General features: G+C 40.7%; 1 protein-coding gene across 7 annotated transcripts in view; it reads left to right on the top strand.

Moving 5' to 3' along the window:
- MAST4 (microtubule associated serine/threonine kinase family member 4) overlaps positions 1-18401 on the top strand; it is a gene marked incomplete at its 5' end in the record, with an annotated part of 545031 nt that overhangs the window by 10842 nt on the left and 515788 nt on the right. The gene's annotated exons all lie outside the window — the stretch shown is intronic.

Genomic DNA, 18401 nt, shown 5'->3' with positions numbered 1-18401 from the left:
CTGTGGCTGGGTGGCCATCAGCTGTTACCAGTTCGCCATTAGCCACTGATGTAACTGCCATGGCTATGCTGGGGGGTTGGTTGGTTGGCAGCGAAGCGATGGCAGATTGGGGATCGTATGGCTCCTGCTTCCTCTGTCTCCAGCCCAGCCGCCAGCAAGAGTATAGCAGTATGAACCCCCTATCCATGGCTCCATTTGTGTTCCTTTTTGGTTTCATCATACTCGGTGTCCACCCGCTGAGAGCGGGAGCGGGGCTGGAGACCCTGCATTACAGGCATGCAGTAAGTGATGGCTGAATAAATGATTGTTAAGTGAATGAAATACCACTTAGCAGATCGGACCCTGTGCATTTGGTATTTAAGAGTTTGGATTAAGGGTCTGTCTGTAGAATTTTTGTTAAGGTCAGGGCTAAGATTTAAAACTATGATCCTGAGTTTTAGGTTGTCAGGTAATGGGTTGAGTAGGTTTCTACAAATGAAAGGTTTTGACTGTAAAACAATGCTTATTTTCCTGTTGGCTTTGGGAAACTGTTTTCTATTTAGATACCTTTTGGATATTCATTACAGCAATACTTGTAGCAGTAAGCCATTTTTGGCCACACGTTAAAAGGAATTAATTTCTGACGATATATTGACAATTAGCCTTAAAATATTAACAGTGACACTGGGTTGTATTCTTAGTGCTCAGGATAAAGCTGCCGCTAGTGGAAATGGATTGCAGGAATTCTGGCAATTTGATCGGTCGTGGATGAGTGTTGGAGTAGGAGTTGGGAGGTCTGAACTTTGCCTTGGCTGCTTGCTAGGCAAATTATTAGCTTCCAGGATCTTCACAGGTGATGAAATAAAAGGTCCTTTCAGGTCCAGATCCAGTTTCTTTCCCTCTAACTACAGAAACAGTAATTTAAAATTTAAAATTTGTCATAGATATGTAATTTGTTATAGAACTGTTAAATCACATTTTTCTTTTGACAAACTTGATAGTCAATTGTGTTTTCTGATTTCTGAATGGGAACATAATCTTTTATTTTTTTTAAAGTGAAGTGAGCCTTTACTTCCTTGTTTCACAAATAAAGCTGGCTGTGAATAGAAACATATTCATGAAAGGAATTCTCACAAGGACACTCATGGGTTCTTCCTTTCAAAACATGCTGACTTAAACATACAGAAGAAATATGGTTGACTTATGTTTCACTTTTATTCATCTTTTAAAATCATTTGGTATGTTTCTGTCAGTCATCAGAATAAATGTTGAGGGTTTGTCCCAGTCTCTTCAAGGGAATTTAATTCTGGATAAGAAGATCAGTTTTGCGTTTTTCTCGACACTATAACATACTGTTGTGTGCATCAGGTATTATTGTTCTAAATGAAATTATAAAGGGTGGAATTTTTGGTGCTAGCTCCTGGAGACGCGGACCGCAGAATCAGGTCTTTCTCCCACAGAACTACCTGCAAATCCTTAAGTCAGTGGCAGAATCTACTTTCTTCCCATAAGCTCCAAACAGAAAGGTTTGCAATTTGCTTGCTGCCTGGAATTACTCTTTGGGCCACATGTCACATCACAGGTCTTTCATTCCCATGTGCTAGCCCAGCAACTTCTCATGTCTGAAAATTATTTTTTCATATAAGAGATTTGTATGGTCTCTGCTCCCCCAGTTAGCACGGCTCTCCTGTACTGTTTTGGATCCTAGCCATTCAGTCCTGGAAATGGATTAAAGTTTGCTTGCAAAGTTAAATCAATCTATCATACAGAGAACATTTTGATGGTTGTCAGATGTGAGGGGGGTTAGGTGGATGGGTGAAAAAGGCAAGGGGATTAAGATGTACAAATTGCCAATTATAAAAATAGTCCTGGGGATACAAAGTACAGCATAGGGAATGTAGTCAATAATATTGTAATAACTGTGGTGTCAGATGGGTACTGGGCTTATCAGGGTGATCACTTCGTAAGTTATATAAATGTATAACCACTATGGTGGACACCTGAAGTTAATGTATATTGTATGTCAACTGTAATTGAAAAATAAAAATTAAAAAAATCTATCAGAAGTTGCTTTTTACCAGACTACCCATTTGATTGATTGACTGATTGATTTACCTACCTACCTACCTACCTACCTACCTACCTACCTACCTAGCAGAGGCTGCTCCCACCTAAACCATTAGCCTGAGTTATCAGGGTTGTTTTATATGTTTGTTTGAAAGTCAGTTGTTTGGAACTTGGAGTATGAGTCTCATAGAGATAGTTTTAAATAGTGATTCAACTTCCAGATCTGTCTACGAAAGTGTAATTAACTTCTAGAATGGGATGATAAAGTCCTAGAAATGGGATAATCGTGCTAGAAGACGTGACAAAAGTAGCATTTTGGATCTGAAACGTCAAAGGCTGCTTTATACCCTGTTTTCCTTTCCCCAGAGAGGTTAAGTGTTTATCTTGATCAGAGTGGGCCTTCTGACTCTCGGCTGCTCCTGCCAGCTGGGAAGTGCTGCCAATAGCTATTTCATGTTGAGGTTTCTTTTGGGTACTTAGGGCAAGACTTTCTTCTATAGGGTGTTGGGGGCAATATAGCAGCTTTTGGAGGTAGATGACTGTGACATGAGTAATTACTGGCAATTAATCCTCAATATTTGCACACCTGGATGAGCAGGGCTCTGGCTTCCCAGGTTTTCTGAGTTAGGGAACAGGTGTGTTAGAGGAGAAGGAACTCAATACTCAGACTTTAATCCAGCTACCTGGTGGCTCTGGGTATCCTCCTGGAGGTGTGGCAGTGACTTTTCTTTGTCTTTAGGACACCTTCATGGATGCCTGAGACTCCTCCACATATGGGGGCAAATCATTTTAACACAAAGCAATGTCTTCTGCCATTTTCCAGTTCAGTTCTAAGTCATGGAAATATAATGTACAGCATGGTGACTATAGCTGATACTGTACTGCATATTTGAAAGTTGCTAGGGTAGTAGATTTTAAATGTTCTCATCACAAGAAAAATAAATGGAACTATGTATGTATGGTGACTGATGTTAACTAGACTTATTGTGATGATCATTTCATGATATGTACAGATATCGAGTCATGTTACATGCCTGAAACTAAAGTTATATGTCAGTTTTACCTCAATTAAAAAAAGGTAGAAGGTGGTTACCTCAGAAAACCCATCAGAATGCCTTTTAAATTAACCAAGTACTATTAATAGAAATAATGAAAACTAGTGGCCATTTGTCTAAAACATTACTATTATGATTTGTATAATAAGATTTCTTTGTAGAACAAATGATGGTCTAGTTTGTATGGTTTTGTCTCTCCCTCAGCAGCAGACATTAAATTCTCCCATGCTTTTTCTTTTAATTTCACACAGATGATAGAATGACAGTCCTATAGATGAGGCTTTAAGAATTGTCCCATGTCCACATTCCATTGGGAATCGACGCTTCCATGTGTGTTTTTAGGGGTCTCTTTCTTTTCTGAACCCGAATCTACACAGTTTGAGGAAGAGTGGCCATATCACTCCACCTGGAAGATGTTTTCATTCGTTGTGCTGCGAGCTTTTTGTTTTCTTTTCACTGTCTCTTTCTCCCCTCCTCCCATGAGATGGTTACAGCGGAGTATGGAATTTGCACAACTTGTTCTTTTAAAGAGATAGTGAAGGTCCCATCAGAATTATTATAGCAGTTCCTGCAATGGGGGTGTTCCCATCAGAGCCTCACTCAGTGTCTCTTTACAGATGATCTGTGGTAATTAAAAGGAAAGAGAAACAGATTTTTTTTAAAAAATGATAAATGCAGGTTTACCAAGTGATTTTGTAATGATAAGTGTAAGCCCTGCTGAGAAACATCAGGGGTGTGTACTTTGTAAGCCTGGAAAACCTGTAATCAGATGGGCACTTTCCTGAATTGTTCAGATACTATTACCTGCAGTTTTCAGAAATTTATTTTGACACTTAAGGACATCTAAGGATGTAAATTTAATTATGGCCGCTGCTTTCTCTGTGGGCTTGGATGAAAGGTGGCAGATTGTATAACACAATTGCCAGTAAGATGTAGCTTTGTTTTTTTTAAAGTTAAGTTTCATGGGTATTCAAAATTTTGTTTCTAAACTTGTAATATGGACTGACAACTTTTAAAGCATTCATTCCCTGAAGGTCTTGCTCAGTCAGGCTAATTTTGAGCGGAGTCGCTTTCAGTTTGTGGTTAAAACAGCTGCTTACTTAGTATATTGTAGAAAAGTAGGGCTTTATTACAGTGGGATTTTGTACATGGGGCTCAATTTAACCTACACTTGCAGGCTGGAACTCTATATCCGGTATTATTACAGTACAGGGGTGGTGAGTAAGCCTAGCAAAATCAACTTCTTGGGTTTCTTTTTTGCAATGCTTTTCTTTCTTCCCTTGCCTGTTGGCCTGCACTTTTGAAAGGCAGAAAGGGAAGACATATTAGAATATGGGGTGGATGGACATGGGGTCCTGGTAAGTAAGGGTGTTATCTTTGCATGCTGTTTCCATGATAGGTGCTGGTGAAGATATCCTTGGGAGACTCCTCCCGGTACCCAGCTTGCTGCTAACCCTTCTTGCTGAAGGGCAGAGCTGATGTGAAAGTGCACAGTTGTTTTTCTTTGTCAAGTCAGGAGGTGTTTATTGAACCTTCCTGCTTGCAAAGCTCTGTAGAAGTTGGAGGGAAGGGAGATGCAAAAGAAATAAAAAATCTGGTCAGTGCCTAAAGCAACATACAGTTGGGTTAGGAGACAGAGCAAGCAGACCTGGATGTGCAGTGTGCTGTCAACAAGTCCGAATGTGATTCAGACTGAAGGTGGTTTTGGGGAGGGAACCAAGTACAGAATCATCAGCCTGATGGGATTTATCTGGAAGCTGCTTTTCTTGGTGCCTTGAAGATGTAAGACTGGAAAGGAGAAGAGAAGGTTGTACCAGATTAAATGAATTGCCCTATTATATAAATTCCCCAGAGATAGTTCTAGTCTTAGGAAAGTCTTCCATTTCTTTCTTTTAAAAATTAACAATATTTAGAAGGAATAGTAATTAGCAAGTTGGTTTTCTATATGCTTATGGTTAACTCTCTGGGCCAGTGTCATTAAAATTACTGGTACAAAATATACTACCAAAATGTAGTATTTTCTCTAATACCACCTTACTTAGGGCTTCATAACTTTCAAATCACGAGTATTTTTTAAAAGATTTTAATTTCCCTAGACAAGTAAGCAGTGTTTGCAACTAATACTTTTTTTAGCCACTGTCTTAAGGAAACTTTTGTTTGTAGGGGCAGAGTTTAGGGAGAAAGGATGTTTGGTAGGAATTTACCAGGTAAGCCATTTTGGGTAGTATCTCTTGAGGCTAGCACTTACTTTTCTTGCTTTTGGATATCTTTTGGTGACTCATTTCTTGAAATTTGCCAAGTTTAGAGCAATGATGTTTTTGGCCCGGCTAGAATTTCAGACACTTCTTCAATCTTCTTTTTTTCTTCCTCCTTTAAAAGCTCTCACCCTCTAGGTTGTTGGCAGGAATCATGGCCTCTGTCAGAGTGGATCCCCCAACATAGCTGAGGACCCACTCTGTGCCTGTGGCAGCCCCTCACCCAGTAGCTCTCAGAGAACTCGGAGCCATGTGAACTTGCTTTAAATCCTCAGCATACACAGCCTACAGTAACTGGCTTTATGAGGCAGATCCTGTGATTTTTATCATGTAGTTTCTCCAGGCTCAAACCTGTCAGGGTAGCCAGTTTCCAGTGTTTGCAGGCGGGGAGGAAAATGAGCCAAGTGAGGATAAAACATATTCTCTAAAAAATTCTCGGGGCTTTGTCTGTCTCCTTTAGGATTCTGCAAGTGTGAGGGAAAATTCCTTCACCAAAGACTCAGTGATTTCCACTCATGCTCTACAAGTGTGGGGTCCCTGTGTGACCTGGGAGCTCCTTCCAAAGCCACACAAACTTATAACACAAGACAACCCGGGGGATTGGAGAAAATGAGTTTGTAGCATCAGTGGGGAAAACTTAGAGGAGATGGTGTTACTTATAAATATCCAAGCCATGGTGGAATGATTAGGGCAGTTCTGCTTTTATAATTAACATGAAACTCCCAAATGAACTTACTTTTAGCCCTATTCCTTCTTCCTTGGCCTAGCACATCTTATCCTTCACTCTTCCCTCGGGAAAAATAACAAGAAAGCAGTCTATGAGGCCCCGTGTGAGCGTCTAGCCTGTTCCACTACTTCTTCAAAGATTCTCTGTCCCAGCTATTTTTATTATAACCACAGTGTGTACTTTGGATTTTTGAAATTTATAGTTACAACTATGCTATTAATCTTAACTCGGAAAACAAAATATTCACTCTCTCCACATAGAGCCTGCAGACAGCTGGCTAATGCATGAAATGATAAAGTAGAAACTTCCTATAAGACTTGAGTCGTCGGATATGTGAACTTAAGATGTTCATTTGCCCTTATTGAAATGTATTTGGGGGTCTCTAGAATTCTTTGACTCCTGAGGAGGCAATGATATCCCAATTTTAGATGAAGCTTTGAAAAAAATCTTATTGGAGTTTTTCTGTGTTGCAGCACAGAAAGCCATTCAAGGGAGCGCAGTTTTTCCATTCTTTGGAGAGCAAGTTAGGTTCTTCCTGTTCTTTGAGCTGGCAGATGTTTTTTTGTGCCAAAAAGACATGGTACTTCCCACACACCACACACCTCCCAACGTGAACGAGCTGCTAGGACAGTGGTTTGGGAGAGCAGGAACGTCATGGGCCACACACAGGGAGAGGCGCAGGGTGTCTCCTGCTGGAGGTGGGGGTGCTTCTCTGAGGGATGTGTTTATCTGCAACTAGAGACAAGGCCTCCTTTCTGATTCTGTGTTTCGGGGGCTCAGGTGGCAGAATAATCCTTTTTAAGTGATTAAACCTGTGTCTTGCTCTGTGCTTTTACTCTTCTCTGGTATTTCAAGCAGGAACTACGACGGTTGTAATTCCTTGCCTTGGGGATAGCTGCCTGGGAGAAAACAAGCAGTTTGAAGTAGAGGTTCTCAGTCTTTTTATAAAAAGTCTAAAACTATAGGATAGAGGATACAGTGCCTTGCAGGGTGGAGGCTGGTTTCTCTTTGAGGGTAAGGAGAGAAGGAAAGCAGATTCCTTCCAGATGGGGAAGGGGGTCAAGGTTGATGGGTCCTGCATACAGGATTTGGAATTCAGTGATCTTCGCACTGGTAGCACAAGGCCAGAGAGGAGGCCACTGGCCACTTCCCTGGGAGACTGGATTTTAGGCACCTGGCTTCCCGCCTGGGCATGGATTCCAGTGCCACCTGCAGGGCACAGAAGCACAGATGTGCTGGCCTCCTGGGCCTTCAGAGGCGGGTGGGCCAGAAGATTCAGCAAAGAGCATCATAGGCTTCCTTTTGTGCAACGTCCCAGGAGTAACTCATTTTCTTGCTATGGGCCGTGGAATAAGAATTAATTTGATTTCAAGAAAAAAGTGCTTATGTTTGTTTTCTTTCCTTTTCTTTCCTTTTTCTCTTTTTTCGGACACCTCATGTTGTGAATTGAGGTTTCTTGCCTGCAGTACCCACGATCAAAACTTGGATTCCTGAAAGTGTCTAGATGAGATGCTTAGCCCCGTAGAGTTAATCTCGGTCCTGCCCTTCTCTGTAATTTTACTAAAATGAAAGTATGGTGATCCAGACAAATCAGAAGAAGACACCCAGAGCTCAGTTTCTCAGAGCTCAAAGTTGTCACTTCTGTCCCTCCTTCGCCTTTGCCTGCCCCCAGCAAGTCAGTGACTTCTTGCTTTGGCCATCACCCTGCTTACTACTGCCCTGATCTCATCGTGTTGTGATGTCTTCTCCCCTCACCCGGCCGCAAGCTACACAAGAGCAGCAGCCTTGTCTTATTTATCTTTGTAGCCAGAGCAACCTGGTATGCAATAAGTCTTTGTTGAGTAAATAAATGCACAGAGGAAACTTTATGCTGTAGCTTAAGGGAAGTTGAACCTTTAAACTGGGTGCTAGCACTGATACAAGCAGAAGCAGAACAAGATAGTCCTTTCACTTTGCGTTGTGGTTCACGGGTAGGTGCAGCGTGTGAATTTTTCCCATTCTGTGACCCCTGTCAAGGTAAACAATTCAGAATGGGATTCAAAGAAGAGATGATTAAAAAAGATTTATTTATTTATTTATTTATTTGTTTGTTTATTTATTTATTAGTTTTAAGTATTATATGTTCAAATTATATGCACGAATCAGTTTCTAGAAGTCTGGCACTGCTGGCTACCCAGTTGTCACCAATCAGGCAGAAGTGCCTGGAATAAGACCACTTCAGGTTGCCTGGACATCTGAACAATATTTCTAGGACTCCTGGTTCTCTTTCCATAATTCCTGAAAGTGCTGGTCCAGCAGACGGTAAAGCCCACAGCTGGCATCTTCGGAGGTAAAGGGTACCTTTTCTGGATTGATAAGTTCATAAGGCCCCCGGGAAGCCAGCGTTTTGCCTTCGCAAGCTCCCGGGATGAGCAGCTGGCTGAGGCCTCTGTATACGCCATCCTGTCAATGGGCAAACATTTAAAACTGTTTGTTAGAGAAAATTCTGAAAAGAAACCAAGACTTCCTTGTGTAAATAGTGGGTAAGTACTGCTTCTTTCTTTCCTGTTACCAATTAATTTCCCTGACAGCATTGCTGATGGCTCTTCTTCCCAATTGGTGGCTGAATCGCAGTGCTCAATTACCTGTGTAATGACACGCTATAAACACATATAAAGCCAGAAAAAATGGTTTCCACCCAAGTGGCTGAGCCTTGAAAGTACGCACCTTGCACATCCCCATCTGGAATGAAAGAACCTCAGCTCTGTCATGAATGATGTGATGGACTGAATCTCTTTCCAAAAGGTAAACGAAAACATTAAATTTAAGTCTGAGGCACTTAAACTACCTTCAAAGATAACCAGCAGCAGCATCTCACTAAAACATTTGGATTTTCTGACGCTGTTAATTAGAAGTGATTCTCTGTAGCTGTCTAGCTTTTGGAAATATTCGTCAAGTGTTTCAGCATTGGCATTATTGAAGACCTACTATATGCTGGGCACTATATTCATGCTTTGCATAGATTATATTTTTTAATTCTACCGGCAATCTTGCAAGGAAGGTGGGGGAGAGCTCCATTTAACAGTTAAAGAAAGTGAAGCCCACAGAGGTTCAATAACTTGCTCACGGTTTGTCTGATTTTGAAGCCAGTACTCTCTTCCATGGTGGGTCTGTAAAAGCAGAGAGGAGCTGATATTTTTTCTTGAAGTTGTTCATGAACAGATTTACCAATTTATTGTTAGTTACATAAAAAAAAAATGTCAAAGCATATATAGAACAGAATTGCTGAGGCCTGCCTGAATTCCTGGCTCACAGAATGTGAGGTAAAAAGAGACTGTTTATTTGAAGCCACTGAGTTTGGGGACAGCATGTCACACACAATGGATAACCATCTCACATGCCTCTGTTCTTTCTGTTTCTCTTGCTCTGGATGCTCACTCTGTCGCCACAGTACCACCTTGAGGGGAGTGTCAGATAAGCACAAATGTGGAATGGCCACTGACCGTTAACAAAATTAAAACACCGAAACAAACTAATAAAGGGAGAGAGACAGTGCTCGGGAAAGTCAGGGGCATAATCAGCAAAATATTTAGGCTGTGTTTCTGGCAGCTGGGGTTAAATAAGGAAATAGGTACCCATGGCAGTGTTTGTGGTCAAAGCTTTGAGCACATTTCATTCCCAGTGGAGCCTGACACGTCAGGGTTTGACCAGGAAATCCTGATCGTGCGTGCCTGTGTCTGCTAAAGGTGGCCAGTTGGTTCTGTGAGTGGCCAGGGCTGAAGAAGCATGGGCCTCACTTCCATTCGCTTGTGGAGAGATGATTTACTGCCCAGTGCCATTTACCAAGGGCCTTTTATAAGCAGGAGCTGTGCTAGATGTTTTATGGGCATCATGCTCTTTATCCTCATTGCAGGTCCATGAGGTCAAGGGAGGAGCCTGGATTTACAGCTGAGGAAACAAGTGCTTCAGGGAACTCAAGAGCAGAGTTGGTACCTGGCTTTCTACAGTTAGTACCGGGAGAGGATTTGGACTCACCCATTTGCCTTTCAAGTGTCCAAGTTTTTGCTCTCAGATTTTTTCAGATCCTCAACTTGACCTGAGGGCTTTATGTAAAGGACACTGACCTGTGTGCTCAGAGTAACAAAGAATTTTGCACACTTTGCTCTACTTCTTACATTAATTATTCACGAGTATTTTATAGTTTGTAGACGACTCCCTTTTTTTTTTGGTATGTGTTTGTTTGGATGCCTAATTCCTTACAAATTTATCTCCTCACTGCAACCCGACTTTTGGACAAACATTAATGTCTCATTACAGAACTAAACAGTGTAAACTGAGAAATGATAGACACACCAGTTTGAAAGATCTCAGATGAACTAAATAGGCCTTCTGATGTTTACCCTGAAATTTTTGAGGGGATTCTCAACTAGCAAGGTGGTTATTAAAAAGTGTCATTCCCATTAGAAGTATTGTGCTTTTCATTTCCTTTAGTAGATGGAGAATTGCTGGTGCACAGTTTACAAAAAGAGAAGGATTTTTTTCTGACTTAATTTCACTGAAATGATGGGTACTTGGGGATGTGAGAAGAGAGAAATGGAGAAGGGAGCCTATCTCCCTCCCTTTTTAGGGCGTCAGTGTCTTTCTGTGGGTTTTAAGCCAGCAAAAGGATGTTGTCCAACAAAGTACCATTTATGAGTACAGTATTCTCTTCATGGCAAAGCCCTGAATGCCAGCCTGTCACCCCAAGGCGGGCTGGTAACCCATGTGGAGGACGGAAGGGATAGTGAAAATCGTGGCAAATCAGTGGGTGAAAAGGAGACTAACACTTGTCTAATAATTCTTGCCATCCTTTCTTAGCAACTTGATCCTCAAATAGAAGTGGGACCATTATGTGAGGAACTTTTACAGGAGGAACAATAGTAGCAGGATTTACGTTTGAGACTTGCTGGGTCTCTTTATCCTGAACCTGTATCCCTAAACACAATGGGTGCTCACTAAGGGCTAAGTTACTTTACAGCCTGGCCACCCTATGAAGAGTATTCTTGGTGAGCGAGAGCCGGAGGGTGTGTGTATTTCACTTACTCGGAGCTGTCAGTTCTTATCAACCTTTTGTTAGAAATATTTCTTCTCCCTGAAAACTCATAAAAATTCATGTTGTAATATCAATGCCTGCAGGATCCTGTAGAATTTTGTTGAGCTACTTATACTCTTTCCTTCTAATGGATATATCATCCTCCTCGTATATGGTCATGCAAATGTGTGTTTTCGAATCAGCATAGGCAGCTCATGTATATGACAAAGGAGGTTTGCGAAGGGAGATGAATAAACTAATTTTCCACCTACTGGTTCAATGTGACTAAGATAATCCCGTGTATATTCTCAGAAGATTCCACTCTGGCAAATATTTTAAATTTCATTAACCTTGTATATAAATTTTTACCAGATACCTTCACAGCATATCGGTTTATAATGTTATAATAATGCTTTGCTAGTGTGTCAGGAAAGGTATAAAATTGATTAGTGGATTTCATATTTTTATGATTAATATTTTTAGCAAGGTCACCTTTTTTATGTTATTAGAAAAAACAGATTTGTAAGTTCTTACCAACACTGTGTATATTCTTGTGTCCTTAAGAAGAAAGTATGATATGCGCCTAATGCATTATACCAGAATTTTTGTGTTTTAAATATAGGTCTTAAATTGAGGGAAAGATTTAGGTTACTCTTTTCAGGTTTTTTTGTTTTGTTTTGTTTTTTAAAAACAAAGAAAAACTGATTTGTTGTGGCCTTTCCTTTTGATAGAGTGAGGATAGAGGCAAATATTTAAAATATTTAAAAGTAATAGTTACCCAGTTATTATATTGCATCATTACCAAAATATTCTGTAGGGAAAATCATATCCCATTCTTAACTATGTAAGATGAAACCTGGGTAGCATAAGTGGATAACTTGTCCTTTTCTCCAGCACTTTTCTTACACAGTGATTATACTGCATTGTGTGGCTATATTTGTGAATGAAGAAAATGTGTGGAACTTGATAGTAGTATTTTTCCTCTACTTTAAACCCTATGGAATTATGCCTGTGAATTAATATGTTTTAAAAGCTCGGTACAATTTCAAAGTTTGAATAAAGTTATATAGTCCTCAACTTTTATTATGAACAAAGAAGTGAAGTTATCTTGTGAAGTTAGAATGGGCTGGCCTTTGGAAAAAACAGAAGATAGACTTTAGTAAAACAAAACAATATATAGCATTTCTGGTAGTAGAGAAAAATTTGCTTGATGGGCAGTGGTCTCATTTATGGAATGTTAATCATCTATAAATTGTGACTTAACATTTTTATGAATTTTATAAGAAAGTGTTTGCTAGTACTTATTTCTTACGCCCTTGTTTTCCCTGCTTCTGTTCATCATTCTTTTCTCCTACCTCATATGAGGGCAATTCTGTTTTTATAGGTCCTGATTTTTTATGTCTCACCAGAAGTGGTAACTCATTTTGTTAGAATGGCAGTGATCTCAGAAGTGGAGGATCGTGACTCCAGTTGGGGCTTAATCAGCCTGAGCAGGTGCATTCTACGTAAGGGAGATACTGTTTTAATGCAAGTGTCCCCCCTAATACAAAGAAAGGGAAACATGGATAGGCATTGACATAGCAGTTAAGTCAGAATTATTTTTAAATAGATTGGTTTTTTTTAAATGAATTCTCTGGGTATCAGCAGCAGTGTCTCATTAATAAATGGAAGAGAAATATAAAGGAAGAGAAGTTGAGGGTGACTGTCTTAATTTTTGCTCTGAGGGATCACAAATGCTTAAGATAAATGAAGTGAGAGGCTTACATAAGTCTGTGGGAGCCTCAATGGTACAGGGCTCATTTTAGAGTGGAATTGGATTCTGGGACTCCAGATAAGAGGGGATGATTATATTAACATGCCCGAAGCCCCTCTATAAGGCAATTTAACATGAGGCTTACCAGGGTGGCTTTATAGTGAGGCTCCAGAAGTTTTCCTGTTCTTCCTTTGTCTTGAAGTGTACTATTGGGCGAGAAGTAGTGAGAAAATAGTTAAGCAGCATCTAAGAACCAGGGCATGCCGAGTAAACCAGGCCTCTTCCATTAGGTGAATAGAGGCGTTGTGTCAGGTATAATTCCACTTTGCATTTTGGTTAATTTTAGACTTTAGAGAAATACAATGTTTTGACTAAAAAGGCATTAGCCATATTCTCCTTGGGTGATGGTTACTTGAGTGTATTTATTATGCTGTACTTTGATGTTTTTGGTAGTTTTCTGTACATTTAAAAATAAAAATGATTTAAAGAAAAGTCACCAATGTGTCCTAGACCTTTCAGCTCAACCATTTTAATTCATTATTCATTTATTTAGTCCTTCATCTACTCAACAAATACTTTCTGAGCACCTACTATGTACCAGGCACTGTTATGGGCTCTGGGAATACCGTAATGAGCAAAAGAAGTAAAAGTCCCTGCTCTCACTGCATGGAGAGGCGCAGACAACATGTGAAGTGATGTCTTAGCTGGGGAGGGAGATCAGTACATTTTTTTCTCTAAGGGGCCAGAGAGTGAACATTCTGGGCTCTGTGGGCCAGGTCGTTTCTGTGGCAGCTGCTCAACTCTGCCACTTGAATGCACAAGCAGCCTTAGACACTCTGTATACGAGTGGGTATGGCTGTGTTCCAATGAGACGTTATTTACAGGAGCAGGTTGTGGGCTAGATTTGGCTGACAGACCATAGTTTTCAGACCTCTCTTAGATGGCAGTATGCCCTAAGGAGAAAAGAAAATGAAAAGCAATTTGGAGTATTTTGGTAGTGGGACAAGGGATGTTGTAGTTTTTGACAGAACGGTCAGGGAAGAAGGCTTCACTGAGAAGGTGACTGAAAAAAAATGATGTGTTTGGCCACGTGTATATCTGGGGAGAAGAATGATCTGTACAGAAGGAATTGGAAGTGCGAAGGTCCTGAGGTGGAACATACCTGGAGAATTTAAGGAAAGGTAGGATGAGGGTGTTTGGAAAAGAGTGAGTGAGGGGGAGAGTGACAGGAGATGAGATCATAGGCAAAGGTTGAGTATGAGGTACAAGGTTACCTCATGTCACCTTGTAAGCCCCCCACTTTTTTTTTAAATTTGTAAGCTATTTGGGTAGTCACTGGAATAGAAGAGTAAAATGATCTGTTTTTAACAGGATCACTGATTTCATAAGGGAGCTGGAGTGAAAAGCCTAGAGAACCAATTAAGAGGTTACTGAGGAAATCAGCTCAGAGATGGTGCTTGGAGCAGGCTCTTAGTGGTGGAGGTGGTGAGAAGCAACCAGGTTCTGGATGTGTATTGACCATAAGCTCGACAGGATTTCCTCATAGAGTAGAAGTGGGATACGAGACCTGGAAGAGTCAAAGAGGACTCCAAAGTCTTTGGCCAGGTAAACTGGAAGGGTGGGGTGCCATTTACTGAGTGGGACAAATAGTAGGACAACAGGCAGCAATCTCACTGCACAGAGCCGCTGACCTGATAAAGTACACACCCTGAGATTCAAGGCTAAGCAACGTTATGTTGTCTGCTGGATTTGTGTGTGCCCTGGTGCTGTAAGTGCCCAGTTGCCAAGGCTGCAGTCCATGCTGGGGCTTGTTTGTGACCTTCAGTCTGTTCCTGAGGTGGATGCTTTGTGCTACTGTGGGTTCCTGAGAGTCCTGAACTCCTATGGGGCAGGTGACAATTCCCAGGTGCAGCACATCCCCTTCCACTGTTACTGCGCATGTAAATAACATGTAAAATTCAGTGCCAATGAGCAGTTTAGGACAGTCACTCCTGCTTGGCGTGTTCTGTAAATTGTCTGCTACAACATGTGCAGACTGTTTCATGAATGCATTGCCAAATTTATGACAGTTAAAGTGTAGTAATGATTTGAAAATGGTCAGTGGTGGTTCTTGTTTCTAATAAGACAGATGCTTTAGTCTTACCTTTATCTCCTCAGGGAGTTGTTTGTCAATGCTTAAAATGCTCTGCTGTATGGCATAGAAGGTATTAAATCCTTTCATGGGACAGTGGTTGAGATTTCTATTGGACATCCAAGTGGAGGTGTGAAGAAGGTAGCGTACATGAGTTTGGAGGTGAGGAAAGACATTCAGTCTCGAGAGATACATTTGGGGAGTCATTAGTGCTAGATAAAGTGGTGGGACCAATGTGATCACTGGAAGGAGTTAGAATAGGCAGAAGGAAACCAAATCCTGGGGTGCTTTGGAGCTTACAGGTCAGGGTGCTGAGAAGCAACTAGCAAAGGAGCCTCAGATGAATGGCTAAAGAGGTGATTTAAGAGGAAAAGCAGTGGTGTCCTGGAAGCCAAGTAAAAATGATGTTTTGAGGAGGAGGAGGATGGGATCAACCGTGTCCAGTGCTGCTGAAAGGCCAAGTACTTACTCTCAGTACTTACTGAGAAGGTACAAGGGTACGAGTCATTGATGACCTCAGAGCAGTGTGGATAACTGTCATCTCCATGGGTTTTGACAGTGGTGTGTTCATGAGAGAATTTTTAGATCAATGGCTGCAAATAATTAAACTCAGCATATACAATTTGGGCATCTGTGAGCTGTATTCGTCATTGCCATCTGTCTTTTAACCATTTAACATCATCATCATCATCATTACTTTAGTATTATTAAAGAAAAAATAGCTTTCTGTAGTAAAATTCAGAGCCTGTCCAGTAACAAAGCTGACGTAGGAAGATACAAAGCTTCTTTTAATAAGACTTTGTCTTTCCCAATTCAGCCATGTGACTTTGCAGTGCTGCTTGTCACTACAGTTTCAGTGGGTTCACCTCATGCTTTTTCAGATTTGCTGGAAATCTGTACAGCTTTATTAAAAAAAAACACACACAACCCTTCAGGTTCTTTTGGGCACAAGGCCTCTGTGCTTCCTTCTTCTTTTTTTTTTTTTTTTTTTTTTTTTTTTTTTAAAGTAGATCACAGAGCAATGAAACAAGGACAAGGAACAAGGCGGGTCCCTTTCAATAGATCAAAGTTGTACGGGAACATTGTAGCCTATCTATTGAGCCAAAATTACATGTTGGTTGTGTACAAATTACTTGATATAACATGGTCAGGTTGAATTTATTCCAGTAGGTTGTAGAGGGAATTTTCACTTGTGCTTAGAAGACAGTATTAATAGATCAGGAAACTGGAACAAAAGGAAAATTAAAGATAGAGAGGGAAAAAATAAAAAGTCACGGAGAAGCTTGTCCAAGAATGTCTGAGAGCATGTCCTATATGGTTGCTGGAAGCTGGCCAAAACTTGATTCTGAATTTCATAGAATTATAGCAGCCTGGGCTAAGAAAGAAACTCGATTGTTAAGAGATTCAGTGTTCTGAAGGCAAAAACAAAGCAGTTGCTCAGGTGAAGCAGAGTTTTTCTTGGTATTGAGGTCTGACACATTTTCCTGCACCATGGAGAATGTTGAATGATGAGTGTAGAGCGTCTTCAACAATGTCTCCACAAAAGCTACCTAAAGAGTTACCTAAAATTGTGTCTTCCGTTGAGGGATAATGCTAAAAGCATGATTAGAAACTATATTCAGGACCCAAACAATGTTATCATTTTTTTTGGAGAAAACCTCCACTACTGATCTTTGATGTTGTCAGTTTAAGTCCTCTCCACGGGTTTTGACAGTTGGGTGAGTGGAGTGCAAGCTGAGAGCTTCTTTCGGTTAGTAAGAAGCCTAGTTGGGGCTCTGTGCCTGCATGAATGACTACCAACACCAGGGAGGGGAGGGAAGGGAGGGCTGTGATGCTTCTTTATTGAAATCCCTATAAATAAAGAGAAACATGCTTGGTATATAAAACTATGCTCTCCCTGCCCCCAGAGTCCTTTAGAAGGCCTGGTGTAAATTCTGGTTTTCACATTGATGGCTTTAGTGAAAACTAGAAAAGGTGAGGATTGGAAGAAACACATTTCTGTGGAAAACCTGCATCTGATACCTGCAGAGTTGACTTTGTGATGAGCCCGGCAGAGCTCTGACTCACATACCCACTTGTGGATTGGCCTTTCTCTTTGTCAGCCTTTTCCTTTCCAGTCCCAGCTCTCTTACTTTGTTCAAGTTTTAACAAATTACATACAGTATTTCATATTTAACATAAACCGTTTCCACCTGGGCCCATACCTATCTCCATTTATCGCAGTGAAAGAATTTCAAATAGAGCTTCAGTGTGTTTTACACTGTATACAGCAGCTGCTGTCTTTCTATCTCATTTGGTTTCCTTTGGTATAATTCACTGTTTAGTGGAACAGCCTGAGATAGTGTCAAACTTAAGAATTGTCTGCTAAGAATTGTCTGCTCACTTGCCTCTGGCTGCTGGGGCTGGGCGCAAGAATGACTGAGAATGTGGGGAGCAACATTAAAACAGCATATTAAAAAGCTGGACCTTATTCATTTTAATCACTGTAAAGAATGCCTTTGAGTCATTAATATTCACATTTGAATAGGAATGTGTTTTTATTTTGAAACTCTGAAATATTTGATTTAACTATTTATTGACTTGGAAGTAACAAGGATGGACTGTGGGCCTTTTCAGAATGGGCTGAAGGGTGGAACACCCATTTTTATCTCATTCTGTCTGATTTTTATTGATAGAAAAGACCATGTTAGGGCAGTGGATCTCATCCCTGGTTGTCATTTGCATTTGGGTGGGGGAGACCCCTGGTTCTACCCTAGACGAATTAAATCCCACTCTCTGGGTATTGCGTAAGTGCCCAGGTGACTCTAAGGTGCTCAGACGACTAAGATTGCTGCTTAGTTAAGGATGTCCCAAACTTTGGCCATTGGAATGCAGAGTCACACTGTGGCTGGTTGGAACATGTTGATGGAGCCTCCCAAACGATCTGTTTTGTTCTCCAGTGTTATCACGCTAAATCTGCATTCTGTTTTCATAGGTTTACTTAGGGAGAGTGTAAGAACTTTACAAGTGCAGTGGGTAAAAGTAATAATTTTGATTTTATTTGGGGAGTTGGTTTCGGTAGCATCTGAACTGAAGTTTATTCCTGTTCTACCTTGAAAAAGACTGTTATAACAAGCAGCACAAACAAGGTTATAAGGGGAGTTTAACATAGTTGCTAAAATTATAAGCACTTTACAGCATTTATTGAAAATCAAACTACTGGTGAATTAATTAATATGTCATTTTGTCGATAACTTCCTTAAGACTCTACCTGGCAGACCTTACCAATGTTTTTATCACAGTCTGTATGTGTACAGTGTAACTTGGTCTACTGGAGCTGTTTAAGGATTCTTCTAGTATCTCAGTTTTCTCATATATTCAGAATTTACCCTAGTAGAGAGCATC

Source organism: Rhinolophus hipposideros (genome assembly GCF_964194185.1).
Source record: "Rhinolophus hipposideros genome assembly, chromosome: 7".
NCBI lineage: Eukaryota > Metazoa > Chordata > Mammalia > Chiroptera > Rhinolophidae > Rhinolophus > Rhinolophus hipposideros.
The sequence above is the reverse complement of the archived record's forward strand: the minus strand, read 5'-3'. Positions and strand labels throughout refer to the sequence as shown.